This window comes from Citrus clementina, unplaced genomic scaffold (genome assembly GCF_000493195.1).
Source record: "Citrus clementina cultivar Clemenules unplaced genomic scaffold, Citrus_clementina_v1.0 scaffold_6, whole genome shotgun sequence".
NCBI lineage: Eukaryota > Viridiplantae > Streptophyta > Magnoliopsida > Sapindales > Rutaceae > Citrus > Citrus x clementina.
Genome location: NW_006262139.1, coordinates 2,600,716 through 2,621,182, shown reverse-complemented (window position 1 = coordinate 2,621,182; position 20,467 = coordinate 2,600,716). Strand labels below are relative to the sequence as shown.

The window sequence follows — 20,467 nt, the reverse complement described above, 5'->3', positions numbered from 1 at the left end:
ATTCGCAATGACGCGTACGAAAATGCCAAGATTTACAAGCAACGAATGAAAATCTTCCATGATAAGCAAATTATGAGAAAATCGTTCACTCCAGGTCAGAAAGTGCTTTTATTCAATTCTCGCTTGCACCTGTTCCCAGGTAAGTTACGCTCTCGTTGGTCTGGCCCATTTATTGTTCATACTGTTTTTCCACATGGGGCAATTGAAATTAAGGACCCAAAGAACGGTGTCACATTTAAAGTTAATGGTCAAAGATTAAAGTCATATCTAGAATACCAACCACATGGAGAAGACATCGAGATAAATTTGAGTGACCCACCAAATTTGAATTGATTTTTTTTTCTTTTCGTTGATTTGATTTTTCTTTCTTTCTTTTTTATTATTATTCTTTTGCTAATTGAAATTGTTTTTGCATAAGTGTGTTTATTTTACCATTAAGTTTTCTCTTATCATTTTTAATCATGAGTCTCATACTTAGACCGTTCCTCCTGAACATTCTTAAACCACTTCAACGTGTCAAAACTCATCTCAAAAGGCAGATTCAATTTTGTAAAACACAACGCATTTGGACTCTACAACCACCAGAGTTAGTAGCCTATGTTGAGGGTTTAGAACGCCAACTCAGAGACATTGAGAGAAGTGTTTACGACATCCAGTTGGAGCTTGAGGTAAATTCAATAAGAGGACGATTTTAATTTTCTTTGTGTGTTTTAATTTGTTTTTCTATTTGTGTGCTTTAGTTTGTGACCTCGGTGAAGTGGCGGATAACGGTACTCCGTGACAATCAAGTCGGTTACTTCAGTTTCCCATAATAACTGATATTCTGAGGCGAAAGTATGGACAGAAACGAGATTCTAGCAAAGCTTCACAAGCGATTCCCTTCACTTCCTCAGAATGCCCTCCTTACAATCTATAAAGCTCGGTCCGAACGCATGCGATTACTCATGAGGAATAACATACCTGCTGACATCCGTTGGTTAATCGAGGCTAAAGTACGATCGGCAGGTGAGTTACCTCCAAAATTTATTGCATACATGCCTGGTTGTGGTAAAGGAAATTATGCAAGAAAACGACGAGCTCGAAGAATTTCTGTTGCTTGTCATAAGTGTGCTAGAATGAGTTGCAATAAAAACCCATGTTCTTTAGGAATGGTGTCTGATAACAGGGAAGATAAGATTCAATTCATTAGGGATGGCTTGAATAAGGAGTCATTGGATGATATCCTTTTGTCTCTTGAAACGCATCCCAGTGGATATGTGCAAGGAGCGATTCTCCAGTTATGGCCATTATTCCAGAAAGAGCATGCACGATATAGTCTCGGGAATCTGACTATAAACGACCCTGTTTGCCAGTTTATAAGAAAACTGGATAGGAAGCCTATCCTCGACCCATAGAGGGCGTTCAAGCCGTTTCTGGACGTAAAACCAGAGGAAGATGTGAGACACAGTCGCAACTACCTGTAAATATCCTTTTACTTTATTGTTATTTTATTTCACTATTGTCTTATTGTTTGCATTATTGTCTTTAATAATTTTATTACTGTTTGCTTTTTCCTTTTTACTGTTTTATTTTTGACTTGCGAGCCACGTGCTTTACGCGTTATTTGACACTGACATATATAACCCTGGATGGAGAGACCACCCTAATTTTTTATGATCTCAAGGATTCCAACAGAATGGACCAGCAGCTCTAGCTCCACCAGTGCAACAAATTCCTCAAGTTCCTCAAGCCTCTCAGCCACCATTTAGACTATACAATCAAAACCAGAACTATTCTTAACCCAAACCATGGGAGGATGCATTCCAGAATTTCAAGAATATTACTCACTCCACGATTGAGCAACAGAACCGCACCATTGATGGACTACGAAATGAGTTGAGAGCAGGCTTCAACTCGCAAGCCCAATCAGTTTCAAGCCTGGAGAAGATGGTGGGACAACTTGCTTCTTCAGTTCAGACCTTGACAATGACTGTTGAGAAAGGCAAGTTTCCAAGTCAACCAGTGCCTAATCCTAAAGGAGTACATGAAGCAAGTACCAGTTCACCACAACAGCATGGAGAGGTCAAAGCAGTCATGACCTTACGAAAAAGAAAAGAAGTCGACAACAAATGGGAGATGCCGGTGATAAAAGAAAATCAAATTGTACCAGTGAGTGTTGAAGACTCATCACCGGAGGAGAGAGAAGAAACCAAACCATGAGAATACGTTCTCAAAGCTCCATTTCCTTAGAGGTTAGCTAAAGGAAAGAAATGAAAATCCACAGGTGAGATTCTTGAAATCTTCAAACAGGTAAGTGTTAACATCTCTTTACTTGATGCTATAAAGCAAGTTCCATCTTATGCCAATTTTCTTAAAGACCTTTGTACTAAAAAGAGAAACATTCATATTCAAAAGAAGACATTTTTAACAGAAAACGTTAGTTTTATACTCCAACAGAAAATTCCTCTAAAATGCAAAGACCCAGATGTTGAGTGTTAGAAAATGCATATTTATAAAGGAGAAAATCGTCATTTTACATTTCAAGTCTTACTAACAACCCTTACTTTTATGTATTTAACCTTCTTGTGATTTAATTACATGTGTTTTATTTTAATTAAGTATTTTATGTATTTTAGGGGCATTATAGTCATTTCACAATAAAGGAGAAATCAGACGGCAAAACGGACATCACTTTTGAACTCAGGACGGTCAAAAACCTTAGGAGGAGCATAAAAGGAAAAATGTCACTATTCACATGTACGGTACTATTCACGTGTACGGTACTGTATAAGTTACTGTTCACGACACTATTCACATAGACGGATGATGACGTGGCATTGACCGATGATGTGGCATTGACTGATGAGGTGTCACGATCCTGTTGGACTAAAATTCTTATGTACTGTTGATGGTGACGTGGCAGCATATCAGTGGACGAAAAATCTCGCGTACGGTGCATGCATCACACAGGATTATTTTCAACCAAACCGCGTTACTGTTCATCCGGGTCAAACCGCGTTACTGTTCAAAGTCGGGTCAAACCGTGTTACTGTTCATCCGCGTGGTCAAACCGTGGACTGTTGACTGATGACGTGGCGCAATCCTGAGCGTCCAAACTGTTTTTAATCCGATGGCCATGATTTACTCCATGTATCTATAAAAAGGGGGCCTCTCCCCCCTAATTTGATATCTCTGAATCCATTTTTGGGATCCATTTTCTGTAATTCCCTCTCCATCTTGTATTTTCTTCGTATTTTAATAAATTCTCATTTTGCCCCTAGTTCAATTATGAGTGGCTAATTTTCTTTCAAGCTTGGGTTGAAGGTGAAGTCTCAACATGTGTCATGGGCTTAATTTGGTAAATTTATTTTCTCTTCCCCTCTAGTTTTTGTGGATGTTTTGACTTCTCGTCGACAAATAATACTAATCTTGTCTAGTACCGCCTTGGTTACACCGGCTCTCTAGTATAAAGTTATTATTATTTGGCACGATAAGCCCTTAGCACCATATTGATTAGAGCGTGGTTCATGAGGTGTGGATTCCCCCCTCATGATTTAATTGGCATTAATACGGATTATTTAGCCCATGATGCATGTTGATACGGATCCAGATACCCAAGTACGTCAATTTAATAGATTTTCTCTTCAATTTATTCTCTCCATTGCAATTCCAATTTTAGAATTTATTCTCGCCATTTTAATTTAAGTTTTAGCATATCCCAAATCATTTCCACCACAAATCCAATCACCCATTTACAAAATTAATTCTACACAATTAAAATCCACCTCCTCGTGGGATCGACACTCGTCACCATTAGTCTATACTACAATAGATTCGTGCGCTTGCGAGTACATTAAAATTTGCACAACACCAGACTCCCCTACTATCTCATATAGCATAGGGAACCACACAATTGAGAATACTTTGTTGGATTTATGAGCTAGTGTAAATTTGTTGCCTTACTCTGTATTCGTGAAACTTGAACTGGGAGAATTACACCCAACTCCAGTGGTGTTATAGCTTGCAGATCGGTCCACGAAAATACCTCGTGGTATTGTAGATGACGTGCTTATCCAGGTAGACAAGTTTTATTTTCCTGTTGATTTCATTGTAATTGGCACTCAACCAATACAGGATTCAAGGAAGCACATCCCCATTATTCTAGGTCGACCGTTCTTGGCAACTGCGGATGCTCACATTCAATGCAGGACTGGCAATATGTAGTTGTCCTTCGACAACATAATTATGGAGCTGAACATCTTCAACATTGCCAAACAACCTCACAATACAGATGATGGAATTGTTGATGTGGATTTAATTGAAGCATTAGTTGATGACACTTTTGTTTCAAACCTTAGTGATGATCCTTTACAAACATGTTTAACTCACTTTGGTTTTGATTTTGATATTAACAGATCGGTAAATGAGGTCAATGCTCTACTTGACTCAGCACCATCCATGGACATTAATAAATGGAAGTCAAGAGTTGAACAACTAGCACCATCAGAGAATAAACTCACCCCATTATCAGAATCACCACCGAAACTCAAGCTTAAACCATTACCCAACACATTGGAATATGCATTTTTAGGAGAAGAAAGCACTCTACCGGTAATCATCTCATCATCCCTAAACGACAAACAAAAAGGTAAGTTGTTGGATGTTTTAAAAGAGCACAAAAGAGCATTAGGATGGACCATAGTGGACATAAAAGGTATAAACCCAGTAGACTGCATGCATTACATTCACCTTGATTAAAATGCTAAACCTATTAGGGAAATGCAACGTCGGTTAAATTCTAACATGAAAGAAGTTGTTAGAACTGAAGTCCTTAAGTTATTAGATACATGTATCATTTACCCCATTTCTGATAGTTCATGGGTCAGTCCTGTACAAGTTGTTCCCAAAAAATCAGGAGTCACAATAGTTACCAATACTGATAATGAATTGATACCCACTAGAGTAACTATAAGATAGTGTGTTTGTATTGATTATAGAAAGTTGAATTCTGTCACACGTAAAGACCATTTTTTCTTTACCATTTATCGACCAAATGCTTGATAGATTAGCAGGCCATGAATTTTATTGCTTTCTAGATGGCTACTCAAGATACAATCAGATTCTCATAGTACAAAAAGATCAAGAGAAGACCACTTTCACTTGCCCTTTTGCCACTTTTGCATATCGGAGGATACCATTTGGATTATGTAATGCACCTGCCACATTTCAACGATGCATGTTAAGTATTTTTTCTGATATGGTTGAACGATTCCTTGAAGTCTTTATGGATGACTTTTTTGTCTTTGGTGACTCGTTTGATTAATGTTTACATCATCTAACACTAGTTTTGCAGAGATTTATCGAGAAGAACTTGGTCTTAAATTGGGAGAAGTGCCATTTATAGTAAAACAAGGTATTGTTCTCGGTCACATCATTTCAAGCAAAGGTATTGAGGTTGACAAAGCCAAGGTGGATCTCATTTCTAATTTTCCTCCACCTAAAACAGTCAGGGAAGTAAGATCTTTTCTTGGGTATGTTGGTTTTTATAGACGTTTCATTAAAGATTTTAGCAAAGTTTCTAGACCCTTATGCAATCTACTTGCTAAGGATGTACCTTTTGTCTTTGATGATTCATGTCTTGTGGCATTTGAAAAATTAAAGTAGTTGTTGACATCATCACCCATCATTCAGCCCCCAAACTAGAGCTTACCATTTGAACTCATGTGTGATGCATCTGATTATGCAGTAAGAGCAGTATTAGGAAAAAGAGTTGATCGAATTCCCCATGTTATTTACTATACTAGTATGACATTGAATGATGCACAGTTGAACTATTCAACTACTGAAAAAGAAATGCTAGCGGTAGTATTTGCATTAGAAAAATTCCGATCTTATCTCATTGGTTGTAAAATAATTATATTCACAGATCATGCTGCTCTTAAATATCTTCTCACAAAGAAATATGCAAAAGCTAGACTAATTCGTTGGGTGTTACTGCTGCAGGAGTTCGAATTGGAATTTAAAAATAAGAAAGGCACAGAGAATGTTGTGTCTGACCATCTCTCTCGCCTCTATTTTGAGACAATTATGGAACCATTACCATTGAATGAGTCATTTCTAGATGAACAATTAATGAATGTGGAAGTATTACCGTGGTATGCTGATATAGTTAATTATCTTGTTACAGGTAAACTTCCAGAGCATTGGACCAAGCAAGACAATGTTAAATTCTTTGCAGAAATAAAGAATTTCTTTTGGGATGACCCATATTTGTTCAAGTATTGTGCAGATCAAATTGTAGACGATGTGTCCTAGAAAGTGAAATTCAAAATATCCTTTCATTCTGCCATTAACAAGCTTGTGGAGGCCATTTCAACGCTAAGAAAACAGCGACTAAAGTTTTATAATGTGGTTTCTATTGGCTAACTATATTTCGAGACGCTTACACTTTCTATTCTTCATGTGATAGGTGTCAACAAAATAGGGAGCATTACACGAAAGAACATGATGCCACTAAATCCAATTTTAGTGGTTGAGATTTTTTATGTATGGGGTATCGACTTCATGGGACCATTTCCCCCTTCTTTTGGCCATCAATACATATTGGTTGCTGTTGACTACGTATAGAAATTGGTAGAAGCAATTCCATGTAGAACCAATGATCACAAGGTGGTGATAGGATTTTTGAAAAGCAACATTGTTTCACGCTTTGGATTCCCTCGAGCAATAATCAGTGATGGTGGTGCCCACTTTTGTAACAAAGTATTCAAAGTTCCTTTGACAAAGTATTCAATCACTCACAAAGTGGCGACCCCATATCATCCGCAACCAGTGGCCAAGTTGAGATCTTCAATCGAGAAATAAAGAACATATTAGAAAAGACGGTGAGGCCAGACAGAAAAGATTGGTCATTAAGACTTGATGATGCATTATGAGCATATAGAACGGCTTTCAAGACCCCGACTGGGATGTCACCCTACAGGCTAGTGTATGGAAAAGCTTGCCACCTACTTATAGAACTCGAGCATCGTGCATATTGGGCCATCAAGAAATTTAACTTTGACATGCAACAAGCTAGCTCAGAAAGAAGATTACAACTGGCAGAACTTGAAGAAATTTGCAATGACGCATACGAAAATGCCAAGATTTACAAGCAACGAATGAAAGTCTTTCATGACAAGCAAATTATGAGAAAATCTTTCATTCCAGGTCAGAAAGTGCTATTATTCAATTCTCGCTTGCACCTATTCCCAGGTAAGTTATGCTCTCGATGGTTTGGCCCCTTTATTGTTCATACTGTTTTTCCACATGGGGCAATTGAAACTAAGGACCCAAAGAACGGTGTCACGTTTAAAGTTAATGGTCAAAGATTAAAGCCATATCTAGAGTACCAACCACAAGGAGAGGACATCGAAATAAATTTGAGTGACCAACCAGATTTGAATTGAGTTTTTCTTTCTTTTTGGTGATTTGATTTTTTTTCTTTCTTTTTATTATTCTTTTGCTAATTGAAATTATTTTTGCATAAATGTGTTTGTTTAACCATTAAGTTTTCTCTTATCATTGTTAATCATGAGTGTCATAGCTAAACAGTTCCTCCTGAACATTCTTAAACCACTTCAACGTGTAAAATCTCATCTCAAAAGGCAGATTCGATTTTGTAAGACACATCGTATTTGGGCTCTGCAACCACCAGAGTTAGTATCCTATGTTGAGGATTTACAAAGCCAACTCAGAGACATTGAGAGAAGTGTTTACGACATCCAATTGGAAGTTTGTGTGATTTAGTTTGTTACCCCGTTGAAGTGGTGGATAACGATACTCCGTGACAATCAAGTCGGTTACTTCAGTTTTCCCATAATAACTGATATTCTGAGGCGAAGGTATGGACAGAAACGAGATTCTAGCGCAGCTTCACAAGCGATTCCCTTCACTTTCTCAGAATGCCCTCCTTACAATCTATAAAGCCCGATCCGAACGCATGCGATTGCTCATGAGGAATAACATACCTGCTGACATCCGTTGGTTAATCGAGGCTAAAGTACGATTGGCAAGTGAGTTACCTCCAAAATTTATTGCATACATGCCTGGTTGTGGTAAAGGAAATTATGCAAGAAAACGAAGAGCTCAAAGAATTTATGTTGCTTGTCATAAGTGTGCCATAATGAGTTGCGATAAAAAACCATATTATTTAGGAATTGTATCTGATAACAAGGAAGATAAGAATCAATTCATTAGGGATGGCTTGAATAAGGAGTCATTGGATGATATCTTTTTATCTCTTGAAACGCATCCCAGTGGATATATGCAAGTTATGGCCATTATTCCAGAAAGAGCATGCACGATATAGTCTCGGGAATCTGACCATAAACGACCATGTTTGCTAGTTTATAAAAAAACTGGATGGGAAGCATATCATCGACCCATAGAGGGCGTTCAAGACGTTTCTGGACGTAAAACCAGAGGAAGATGTGAGCCACAGTCGCAACTACCTGTAAATATCATTTTACTTCACTGTTATTTTATTTCACTGTTGTTTTATCATTTGCATTATTTTCTTTAATAATTTTATTTTATCATTTTTTTTACTGTTTGCTTTTTGACTCCCGAGCCATGTGCTTTACACGTTATTTGACATTGACATGCTACCTCATACACAGCTATGACCCGCTGTAACCAAGATTCTTAAATATAATTTTTTGTCAAGCACTCACAAATTATTTTTGAGAAGTATCCCAATGGCAGCTACTCCCAATAGACAATTCAAGAACATTTGTGTGCTTTCTAGGTTTCACTATGGGAAACATAAAGAGTTCGTTGAGGCAGCTATAGATCTTGGTCGAAGCATAACAGCGAGAAAATTACACTTGGTGTATGGAGGAGGTAACCGAGGGTTATCAAAATTGGTCTCAGAAGCTGCTTTTGTCAGAGGAAGCCAAGTGTTAGGCATCATCCCAAGAACTCTAAAACCTTTGGGCAGTTTGTCTGACTCATCGACTGGAGAAGAGTTAGTCGTCTCAGGTATGCAAGAAAGAATAACTGAAATGCTTAATCATGCTGATGCTTTTATTTTCCTTCTAGGAGATCTTGCAACACTAGAGGCACTTATCACACTAGCATCTTGGGCCCATCTGCACATTCACTAGAAACCCATCGGTTTGTTAAATGTCAATAACTTTATGATGGCTTCATCGCATTTCTTAACCATGCAATAAAAAACTACTTCATTCCTTCCAATGCAAAAAAAAAATTTTTATTTGTGCTCACATTGCTAATGAGCTACTTGATCTGTTACAAGCTTATAGACCGAAGCCAGACCCCTGGACCTTTGTGTTGGAGCGTCCAAATAATGATGGTAACAGTAGTCGCAGTAAGAAGTACAAATTAGATTTAACTCTCCGCTTGTAAATATTTTCTTCTGTGTTGCACCACCCAGGTGATGTCTTCTAAACTCTACTTCTTTCCTTTAAAACATTGAGGACAATGTTTCGTTCTGGTTGGGGGGAGGGAATAGTCGACAATTGTGGAATCTTGGTTAAGTTTTTACTAATTTTTTGCTGTAGAGACTAACCGTGGCTAACTTTTTATGTTGAAGATGACTGAATATGGAGTGTAGTGACTCTAGAAACGCATCTTCTTTGTTTAAAAAAATAAAAAAAATAAAAAATAAAAAAATTTCCAGACATTTTCTTTTTCTTTATTAACCTTTGACAATTATTTTTTTAACTTCTTCTTTCTAATTTCTCCTTTATAAATATACACTTTCAAATTTTTGAGTCGAAGATGGCTGAATATGGAGTGTAGTAGTGCCTTTAGAAACGCATCTTTTTAAGTTAACTTTTCTAATTAGTTTTTTTTGCATCATTTTCACATTTCTGCATGCATATTTTCCTTTCATGTTTAGAATAGGTTGGGGGGTAGGATGTTGTTTAAAAAAAAAAAATTTGTGTGATTTGTTTTAACATTGGATGACATGATTAATTTCAAATTTTAGTATTTGTATTATCTTTGGTCTTAAGTGATGTTACACTATGTTTGCTACTCTACATGTTGATGTCGGAGACAAATATGAGTTGCTTGAAGGAATGAACATGTCATAATAAGTACCAAGTGAGTTTTTGAGCCTATCATTTTTCTTAGAGAGTAACCATTTTGCCCATTCTTTATACAGCTTAGCAGTTTATTATTGTATACACGATCTCTAGATTTCTTTTGAGTTAACCCTTAAAAAAATTGTAAAATGAAAGAAAAGAAGAAAAAAAATGTGTGTTGCTACATATGGAGGCCCATCTAACTAGTAGATATGGAAGATTATTTAGAGCCCCAAAAGACGATGGAAAGGCCATCTTTGATCCGTTTGAGCCTTTCTAGCCATCCCTTTTATCAAATATCCATAGTTAACCATTTTGAGCCTTTAAAAAAAAAAACACTTTTCTTTGTCAAACTTATCATCTTGACCCACTCCGATCTGGAATATTATCCAATATCTTACAAGTTCAATCACCTATTTATGTTTGAGAAAAATGTAAATAAATATTTTGTATAGTGAAGCTATGCCCAACAAAAGTAAAAAAAAAAAAAATTGTCGTTTAAAAAAAAAAGAAAAAAATAACAATAATATGTGAAATCCACCTTGCAACTTCCAAAAAAAAAAAATTTCCTCTGCATTTTTCTCAGACATACACTTTGTTTTCCTTATTTCCTTTTTTTGTTAGCCATGTCCCTAACCTACATTACGTCCTAATAAAAGTCCTTCTTGATTTTAGAAAAACTATAGTCTGAAGTAGAAGCTAGTTATATGGGCTAAAACGATGTAGTGATGCATAATTAAAAAAAGAGAAAAAAAAAAGATAAATAAAGTGGGTTGACTAGCATTTTTGTTTGACTTGAGATCGTATTATTTCTAAGCTAAAAGCATATTTCTTTCATCTTGGTGAGAGCATTTGATATCATTTCTTTATTATTTTCTCTCAATTACCATTCATTGCAGTGACTATTTTTATTGGGTATAATTTCTTTGTGAGAGTGTCACTATATCCAGTGAGATTTTGAGGTTTAACATGTCATTCTTGAAAGTAACTGTAACAAAGTCTATTGGTCTGATTCATGTGGATGGTTGATGTGGTTGTGATGTTTCTTTAGACTAGAGATAATGCTTATACTTTTATTTGATTACTATCATTAGTCTGATTGAATAAACATGATTGTTAAAAAAAAAAATCATTTTGGATTTTGAATTTTGTTTTCGCTTTATTTGCTAGGGACTAGCAATAAGCTGGTTGGGGGGTGTGTTGAGTGTTAGAAAATGTATATTTATAAAGGAGAAAATTGTCATTTTACACTTCAAGTTCCACTAACATTCCTACTTTTATGTATTTAAATTTCTTGTCATTTAATTATGTGTGTTGTATTATAATTAAGTATTTTATGTATTTTAGGGGCATCATAATCATTTCACAATGAACGAGAGATCAGACGGCAAAACGGACATCACTTTTGAACTCAGGACGGTCGAAAACCTTAGGAGGAACATAAAAAGAAAATGGCACTGTTCACATGTACGGTACTGTCTACGTTACTGTTCACGACACTGTTCACATTGACGGATCGATGACGTGGCATTGACCGATGATGTGGCATTGACTGATGAGGTGTCACGATCCTGTTGGACTAAAATTCTTATGTACTGTTGATGGTGACGTGGCAGCATATCAGTGGACCAAAAATCTCGCGTATGGTACATGCATTACACAGGATTATTTTCAACCAAACCGCGTCACTGTTCCAGTTGGGTCAAACCGTGTTACTGTTCAAACCGCGTGATCAAACCGCGTACTGTTGACTAATGACGTGGCGCAATTCTGAGCGTCCAAACTGTTTTTAATCCGATGGCCATGATTTACTCAATATATCTATAAAAAGGGGGCCTCCCCCCTTAATTTGATATCTCTGAATCCATTTTTGGGCTCTATTTTCTGTAATTCTTTCTTCATCTTGTATTTTCTACATAAATAAATTTCCATTTTGCCCCTAGTTCAATTATGAGTAGCTAATTTTCTTTCAAGCTTGGGTTGAAGGTGAAGTCTCAACATGTGTCATGCGCTTTATTTGGTAAATTTATTTTCTCTTCCGCTCTAGTTTTTATGGATGTTTTGACTTCTCGTCGACAAATAATAATCATCTTGTCTAGATACCGCCTTGGTTTCACTGGTTCTCTAGTACAAGGTTATTATTATTTGGCAGATAAGCCCTTAGCACCATATTGATTAGAGTATGGTTCATTAGGTGTGGATTCCCCCCTCATGATTTAATTGGTATTAATAAGGAATATTTAGCCCATGGTGCATGTTGATACGGATCCAGATACCCAAGTACGTCAATTTAATAGATTTTCACTTCAATTTATTCTTGCCATCTTAATTCAAATTTTAGGATAATCCAAATAATTTTCATCACAAATCCAACCACCCATTTAGAAAATTAATTCTACACACAATTAAAATCCACCTCCTCGTGGGATCGACACTCGTTACCATTGATCTATACTACAATAGATTCGTGTACTTGCGAGTTCAATAAAATTTGCACAACATCTACCTCTAACTAATACAAAAAATGCAAAGTGATTATTGTCTACATGTTCATTAACTTGTCTAAAATAATGCATGAGTGCATTGGCTACCTTTAATTTATCTTTTGGGTTATTAACACACCACAAATTATCTAAAATGTACTGTTGACTGTCTAATAACTAAAATTTACTCTTAAAACTTAAATTTGTTCATGATGGGAATTGTCTAAATTTAATTGGACGGAAATTCATAAATCGCTCCATTCCTGCAAAATAATTATTTATTTATTAGTCTTGAAAGAATATCTGCTAATGTATTATCTTTACCAACTATATGTTCAAATTTTGCTTTGTATCCTCTACCAGTTATTACTTCTAAAAAATATATCCATCTCTTGCTGAGAATTTTTATTTTCAAAGTTTTTCTTTTGTACTTTTTTATAAAATTCTAAAATATTATTACAATCAGTTCTAATTGTAAATGTATCGTGTATATACAAATGAAATGAATTTAAAGAACTAAAATCCACTTTTACAATCAAATTTTAAAAAATATTTAGCATTCCATATACAATTTACTAGTTCATCTTTATTGGGTATTTACTAGTTCATATTTAGCATTCAGTTTGCACTGTTGGCATAACAAGCCACGTATAGGTTTCTCTTAGTTGAAACCGATTGTCCGTTTCGTCTTTTCTTCTCTTTGGTATCATAGCACCTCTTTTGTTCTTGTTTTAAATATTTTTTATATGAGTAATTACAAGGCAGACTTCATTTATTACATGTCATTTTTCCACGATTGCTAATTTTGACCAAACTTTTGAAAACTTTTATAAAAATCCATTTGCTGTTTTAGAAAAAGATTCTGATAGTTGGATAGAAAATAACCCTTACACAGAAATTTTAGAACGTGCTTTAGAAATTGTAGAAACTGAACTAAACAAAATAAATATTGAACAAGCATATTTAGACACTTTAATAGAAGAAAGATTAGGCAATTTAAAGCTTTGTGTAGATTACACATCTCCTTTACCTCCTTAAATAGAAAGAAAAATAAATATTAAACATTCTGCTTTTACAAATTTACCAATAATTAATTTTAGACGACATAATTTGCAATTTTATAACATTAATAAACAAAATAAATTATTAGAGAAGTATAAGAATTTAGCATTAAAAATTAGGAATAGACTAGAAGATCTAGCAAATTAATTTATGAATTTTTAGCGATTAAATTATTTAGACTTAGAAATTAGTCATCATAGAAAGCGAAAATTAAATTTGACAAAAAGAATAAAAATTAGTTGTAATATCGAGCACTTAGAAAATCAATATAAACATATTCACACACTAGCAATAGTCAACAAAATTTCATAGTAGATTTATTAATTAATTTAGGACAACATTTAGAAGTCAATATAGAAAAACTAAAAGAGCTAGTACTAGGCCTAGGAAAATTCTTTGAAACAAGTAATATTAATACATTTAGAAGAAATTTAGATTATATTAAAGAATTATTAGCGGACTTTAATAGTCAGATTAGACGATTTCCTAGCAAGAAAGAAATAATAAAATTAATTCAATTATTAGACATAAAAACACCTAATCATGTAGAACTAGAAATTAAACATATTGTAGAAAATTTAAAATTAGAAATAGAAAACATTAAATTTACACAACAAGATTTACAAATTCAATTAGACGCTATAAAAATAATTGTTAGTGAATGACTTCAGATAAAATATTAATAGAATCTTTAGCAGAATTAAAACGAGAAATTCCTCACTTAAATCGAGTAGGTTATAGTTATAGAGAATTTAGTCAAGAAAGTAATAATATTCAACAAGCACAAGCCAATACTATAATTAAATTATTAGTCAAAATCAATAATAGGCTAGAAGACTTAAGTGCTGTTTGTTTTTTAGTTTGAAGTCAGAATTTAACTTTTTTTTAGACATTTGTTTATTTTATTTTTTTTTAAATTATCACTTATTATCAAATAATTTTATCTGAATAGAAAAAGTAGAAAAAATCTACTTTTATCTTAAGTCTGAAGTCTAAATGAAAATTTTCAATTTCAAATCTCAAAAATACCCTTAACAGTTCATGTATTTCCAATATTATGTATAAATATAATATTTTTGTATTATTCTTGAAGTTATTTTTTTAATTACTTTAAATTTTTATTCACGTAATAACATTAACTAAACTGAAATATTGAACAAATCAAATTATGTCAATTGTGATTAATAAAAAATAAAATAATAGTTTTGACTTTATAATAAAATTTGATGTTATCATTACATCTTTTATTAAAAAATTAAATTAAGATAAACAGTGACAATATGTTTTTTAATACTACCAAACTAATCAACTTGTAAAAATTATAAATTGTGAAAAACAAATATATGCACCATTTAAAATGATATTTATGTCAAACTGCTAGTTTTTAAGTTTTTCTTTTCAGGTGTTGAAAAAGAAAAAAACAAACATGTCATTTAGATATTTTCATTCAGATTTATTCAAACTTAAGTTAAATCCAGACATATTCAGATTTCAGATATAAAAAAAATGCAACCTTAGACAATAGACTTAATAGACTCTACAATTTTCAAACCTTTAGAAAAAATAAAGAATCTGTCTCACCTAGAACTTAGCAACTCTTTAGATAACTTAGACAAAGAATTAGATATATTGACTAATATAGTAGAAAAGTTAAATTTAAGCGGACTAGTCTTAACATGTAGAGCAGTAGACATTAAAGATATTTTATGACCAAAAGTAATATTAAAAAGTAATGGATCTAGTAAGAAACAATAGGATAGATGTAAACATGGCAAAAAGAATTAGAAGGTCACTTTCATTTTCTAGTAAAGGTAAAGAAATAATAGAAAGAACAAAAGACATAATAGACAAACAAGATCCAAACAAATTATTAGAAAAAGGTTTTGAGCAAATTAAGAAGAAAAGATTATATAATGAAGGATTAAAGTCAAAATTAAACAATAGTTTATATATTTACACAAATGAAACCAAATTATCAATAGTAAACAAACGAGAAGAATTAACTTTAATCAGTTGAGTAGGAAGAGACTACCTTGAAAACAAAATTATACAGACATACATATGTGAATAATAATTATAGGAATTCTTAGTCAAGCTAGAAAAGGTCGAGACACAAAAGCACATTTATATTTATATGATAGTAGATTTTATGATCATGAACAAGCTCAAATATCCAGTGCAGAAGTAGATTTAAAGAATAAAGCAGCAGTAGTAGGATGCTTACCCAATATAGATATAGACATAAATGAATTTTGTAAACATATTAAATTAACTGTACAAACTAAAGGATATAAAATGAATGCAGAATATAAAAACCTTAGGATTAAAACATTTTTTCTAGGAAAATTATATAATAAATATCATAAAAAATTTAGATTAAGAATTATGCAATAATGATGAATTAATAGATGACAATATAAACAGAGAGTTAATAAAAAATTTAGATTTTAAAAATTTAGAAATAGATGAAAATTATTACTTAGAACCGCTTGATCAAATATTAGTAAGAGAAGAAGATAAAAAACCAGAAGTAAGAGAAAGTAGCCATAAACCAGTATTCAAACATATAGTAGAACCATCAAATGTAGAAAGTTACTTAGACAAATGAGGAATCCCAGAAACTAATGAAAAATACACAAAACCAGAAAGAGTAATTAAAGCTAAACCAAAATTAGAAAATTGGAAAACTATGCCACAAGCTAGAGATTTATTAGTACCAGATTTAGAAGACCATAAACCTAGCCAGTGGAAACAAGTATTTAATCAATGGGAAGGTAATTTACTTAGACATTCTATAGAGGCATGAGCAATAATAGTAGAACCAAATTATAAATTGCTATATTTAGAAAGTACTTTAGAAAGTAGAGAAAGACAAATATACTTAGGATGGAGAGAATGGATGAAGAAAACAAATTAGAAGAATTAGAAAATTTTGATATAAATATTACACTAATTAGTTTTATGAATTTAATGAAAAAAAATTAGTATTAGAAATTTAGAACAATTAAAAATTTGTGATCTAAGATATTTTGATGAGTATGCTAATTATTTTTATAAATGTTGGAGTGAAATAGGTAGACCTTTTGATGAAGACTTTTATTAAATAGACATGGTCTTGTTTACATGAAGGTAATTAATGTTATCATACAATTTATTAAAGTGATCATTCAACAATACGAGTAAATAAAGAAGACTCACTAACAAAGTACTTATCTCCTTAATCATATCAAAGTGCTTTTATATGCTCTCCTGATTATTTTTCCAATCCACTTGCACTTCCTTGAATTAATCGGAAGTCTCAAACTTATAGTAGCATTAGGTATACATAACCATCCCTTGAATAATCATCAACAAAGATGATATTAATAATCTCTTCTAGCTCGTATGTTCATAAGGCAACATACATCAAAACATACTAATTCCAACAATTTTGTGGCTCTATTGCCTATAGTATTTAAAATGCTCTCTTGATCAATTTACCTTATAGTTATACACATAATTCTCAAACTAGTAATGGTTCGATGTCCATTTCTAACAAGTCTTTGGATCATATTTAAATTTTTTATAATCTAGATGCAAATACCACATATATGTTTCATCAATAGTAGATAATTTAATTTTCTCGTGGTGAATAGATTCATTCTTAAATTATTTATTATGTAGTGAATTTGGAAAAAAAAATAACTATATATATGCACACACAAACTTATGTAACATAATTCAATTGGTTATAATAACAAACTCCTCACCCATATGATTTATTTTATTATTTTATATTTTCATCAACCAATAAATCTATGCCTCATCAATTTATATAAGAGTTTGTAGTTCTACTACCACTCTTAAAAAGATTCTCTGGCTTCATTTCAATTCCCTTTAGACAAATAATTTGACTCCAATGAAGTCAAATTGTAAAGTATCGTAACTTGAACTATGTGTTTCTACTGCCTCTCTCCCTATCAAATCTGGATCCTCCCCTATTCTAATTTTCTTGATCATTTACTAAAATTATTACACATGGAAACTATGACGATGAATGACTAAGATTTGTTCATTTTACTTTTCTCTTTATTAAATAATAAAAGACAAAAAAAATTTCTTCAATAATTATAAATTATTTTCCACATTTATGTTTTACCATTTTTTTCTTCACATAGATTTTTACTGCTTCCATGTTTGATATATTTTTTGGATGGAGAAAAAAAAAAGAAAAAAATGTGTTCTATGGTCGGATGATTTTATTTATGGTTTCGAATAATGAAATTCACAGGAATTAAAACTTTAGCTCATTCTTCTCTGCCCATTCTCTCTCTAAAGATAAAGGTTGAATAGAAACAAATTCAATACACAGATCTTATGATATCTTCTATGATCATGAAAGATTTACTGGTGTTGCGGTCATGACAAATAAAAATTAAGCAATCCAAAATATTTCTAATTTAATTTTTAGAATTCTAAATGGAAAGAAAGCTTGAAAAATATTGAAACTATAAAAGAAAGTGAAAAATATTGAAACTATCATAAACTTTTTTTTTAATTTACATTACAAATGAGGACAATGAGTTGAAATTGCTAGCTTTGAAGATAAGATAGAAGAATTTAAATAAATTTTCACTTTAAAAATTATTTGAACACTCTAATTTTAATAAAATGTTTTATTACAAAAATATTTGTCATATAAATTACTATTAAGGACAACTTATTATAAGTCAATATTATATAATAACTTTGAACATTCGCAAAGAACAATCATTATTCAATACATAATTCTCATGCCTTAATCCTAAAATTTTTATTTTCAAAATCTTAATAGCAGTTAGATGAACAATGAGGAAATCAGTTCAATATTTACTTTTTATTTTTTTATTTTAAAAAAAATACTATAAAATTGCCATTTTTTTTCCTTTAACTCTTCTTCTTCTTCTTTCTTTTTTTCTTTTTTGGTAGTATTTATAGAATACTTTTTATTATTGTGTTCCCATTGCAAGTTATTTTGGATGAAAATCCAATATGTGACAGAAACAAACCTAAAAAAATAAATAAAATAATGTTAAATAATATATTACCACTTATTTTATTATATTGTCATAAGTATGTGTTTATCTTTATAGCGAAGTAAATTAGAATTCTTGTTTGTGGTTGGACTCTTTTCAATAATGATAAAAGTCACAAATGGTTTTGTACAAATTAGTATTTACAAACTGATGTGGCATAAAGAAATTGGTTGAAAAGTGATAACAATTATTTTTTTCAATTATGTGGACGCATGATAATTTTATACAACCAATCTCTTGATGCTACATCAATTTGTATACATTTATTTGTACATATTTAATTGTACAAGGTAGTTGTAACTCTATCACTGCTAAGTTTTTAAAAGAATATTGTTTACATTATTATTATTTCAGGAAAAAAAATAAATAAATGAATCCAATCCCTATGATGCCACAGTTGCCATGTGTCATTATCATATTAAAAGGTTAGGAAAAGCTAAACAATGTTGCAAAGGGAAAGTTATTTCCACGAAATGGTCTCAGCCAAGGGTGCTCTCTTATACTGAGCTTTTCTCATCTTTAGTTTGTGTAAAGAAGTGTTGGGATCCTACGAGTTTATTTTAATTTCTTTCCTACTGGGACTAGGTTTTCTTATTGTAATTATAATTTAAGGCTCTAGTTAGGTTAGAATTAGATTGTGTTAAGCTATTATAAATAAGTGGTTCTCATTATACTCTTTTTTTTTTTAAGCAAGCAAAGCAATAATAAAAATAAAATTAATTCCAACTCTTATTTATTCTTCTCTCTTCCCTTTGAATTCTTAAATTCATCTCTTCTCTCCTAAATTCTCTAATTAAAACCCTAGAATCGTAACATCTAGTATCAGAGCATATCTTTCTTGGCCACCAATTTTTCTATTCCCATTCAACTGAAGGACAAAAATTCCAACATCCAAACTTTTGCCGATGTCCCTTGCCTTTCGATTTTGCTTTTTGTAAGTTAATTAATTACTTTATCATGTTTATTCCACTGATTTATTTTGACTTTTGTGAGTTACCATGACAAGCCATAAATTGAACCCATCATTAGCCTTAACCAACTCCAACAAGCACATCTAAACTAGCGTCATCATCAACCTTCGACCAACAACAACACGACCCTGAATTTTCTTGAGAATTCTTTTTTATACATCATAATCTTTACAGTATTTGAAGAAAACGTTGTGTAACTATCTCAAAATGGTGAAAGAATTATAGTTTTAACCACTCATAATAGTGCTCTAAAGGTACTTCTGCAAGACATTCTTGAAGAACTGGGCCAGTTGTGTAAGGCGGCACAACCATATTCTAGTCCACATGAAGTTGGCATGTTGGAATATAGGGACTACACCCAACTAGAGATAATCATTAGCCAGTATTATGACCCTTCCAGAGAAGAGGCAATTCATGTTCACATTAAGGATTCACACTCTTCAATTCGAGCTTTTCATGACCTTGCATTGGACCCCACACCTAATATACTAGCCTTTTCTTTTTAGAGCAAATACCCTCTGCCTTACCTAATAATATCATACCCTCTGCCTTACCCAAATAATTATCACCATTCTACGAAGGTTTGTTTTAGCAGTGATGAGCAACTTAGGCTGGAAGAATCATTTCAAACATCTCAGCTTTTAGTAGCTGATGTCCACACTTACTATCAGTCCAATAATTCAGTGGTTTTCGATTTTCCTGCACACTATTTAAATTGGAAGCCACCTGACAACTATTTGAATTAGAAAATTTTGATTATTAATCTTGACCAGAAGACTTATAGATTATATTGAGCTACTATAGATAAGTTGTTCTCGTTATATTTT

The 20,467-nt window shown here is 32.6% G+C and overlaps 1 pseudogene; it reads left to right on the top strand.

Annotated features, from left to right (window-relative positions):
- The window catches only part of LOC112097287, a 77,944-nt pseudogene extending 57,798 nt beyond the window's left edge, over window positions 1-20,146 (top strand).
- The last annotated feature ends 321 nt before the right edge of the window (window positions 20,147-20,467 follow it).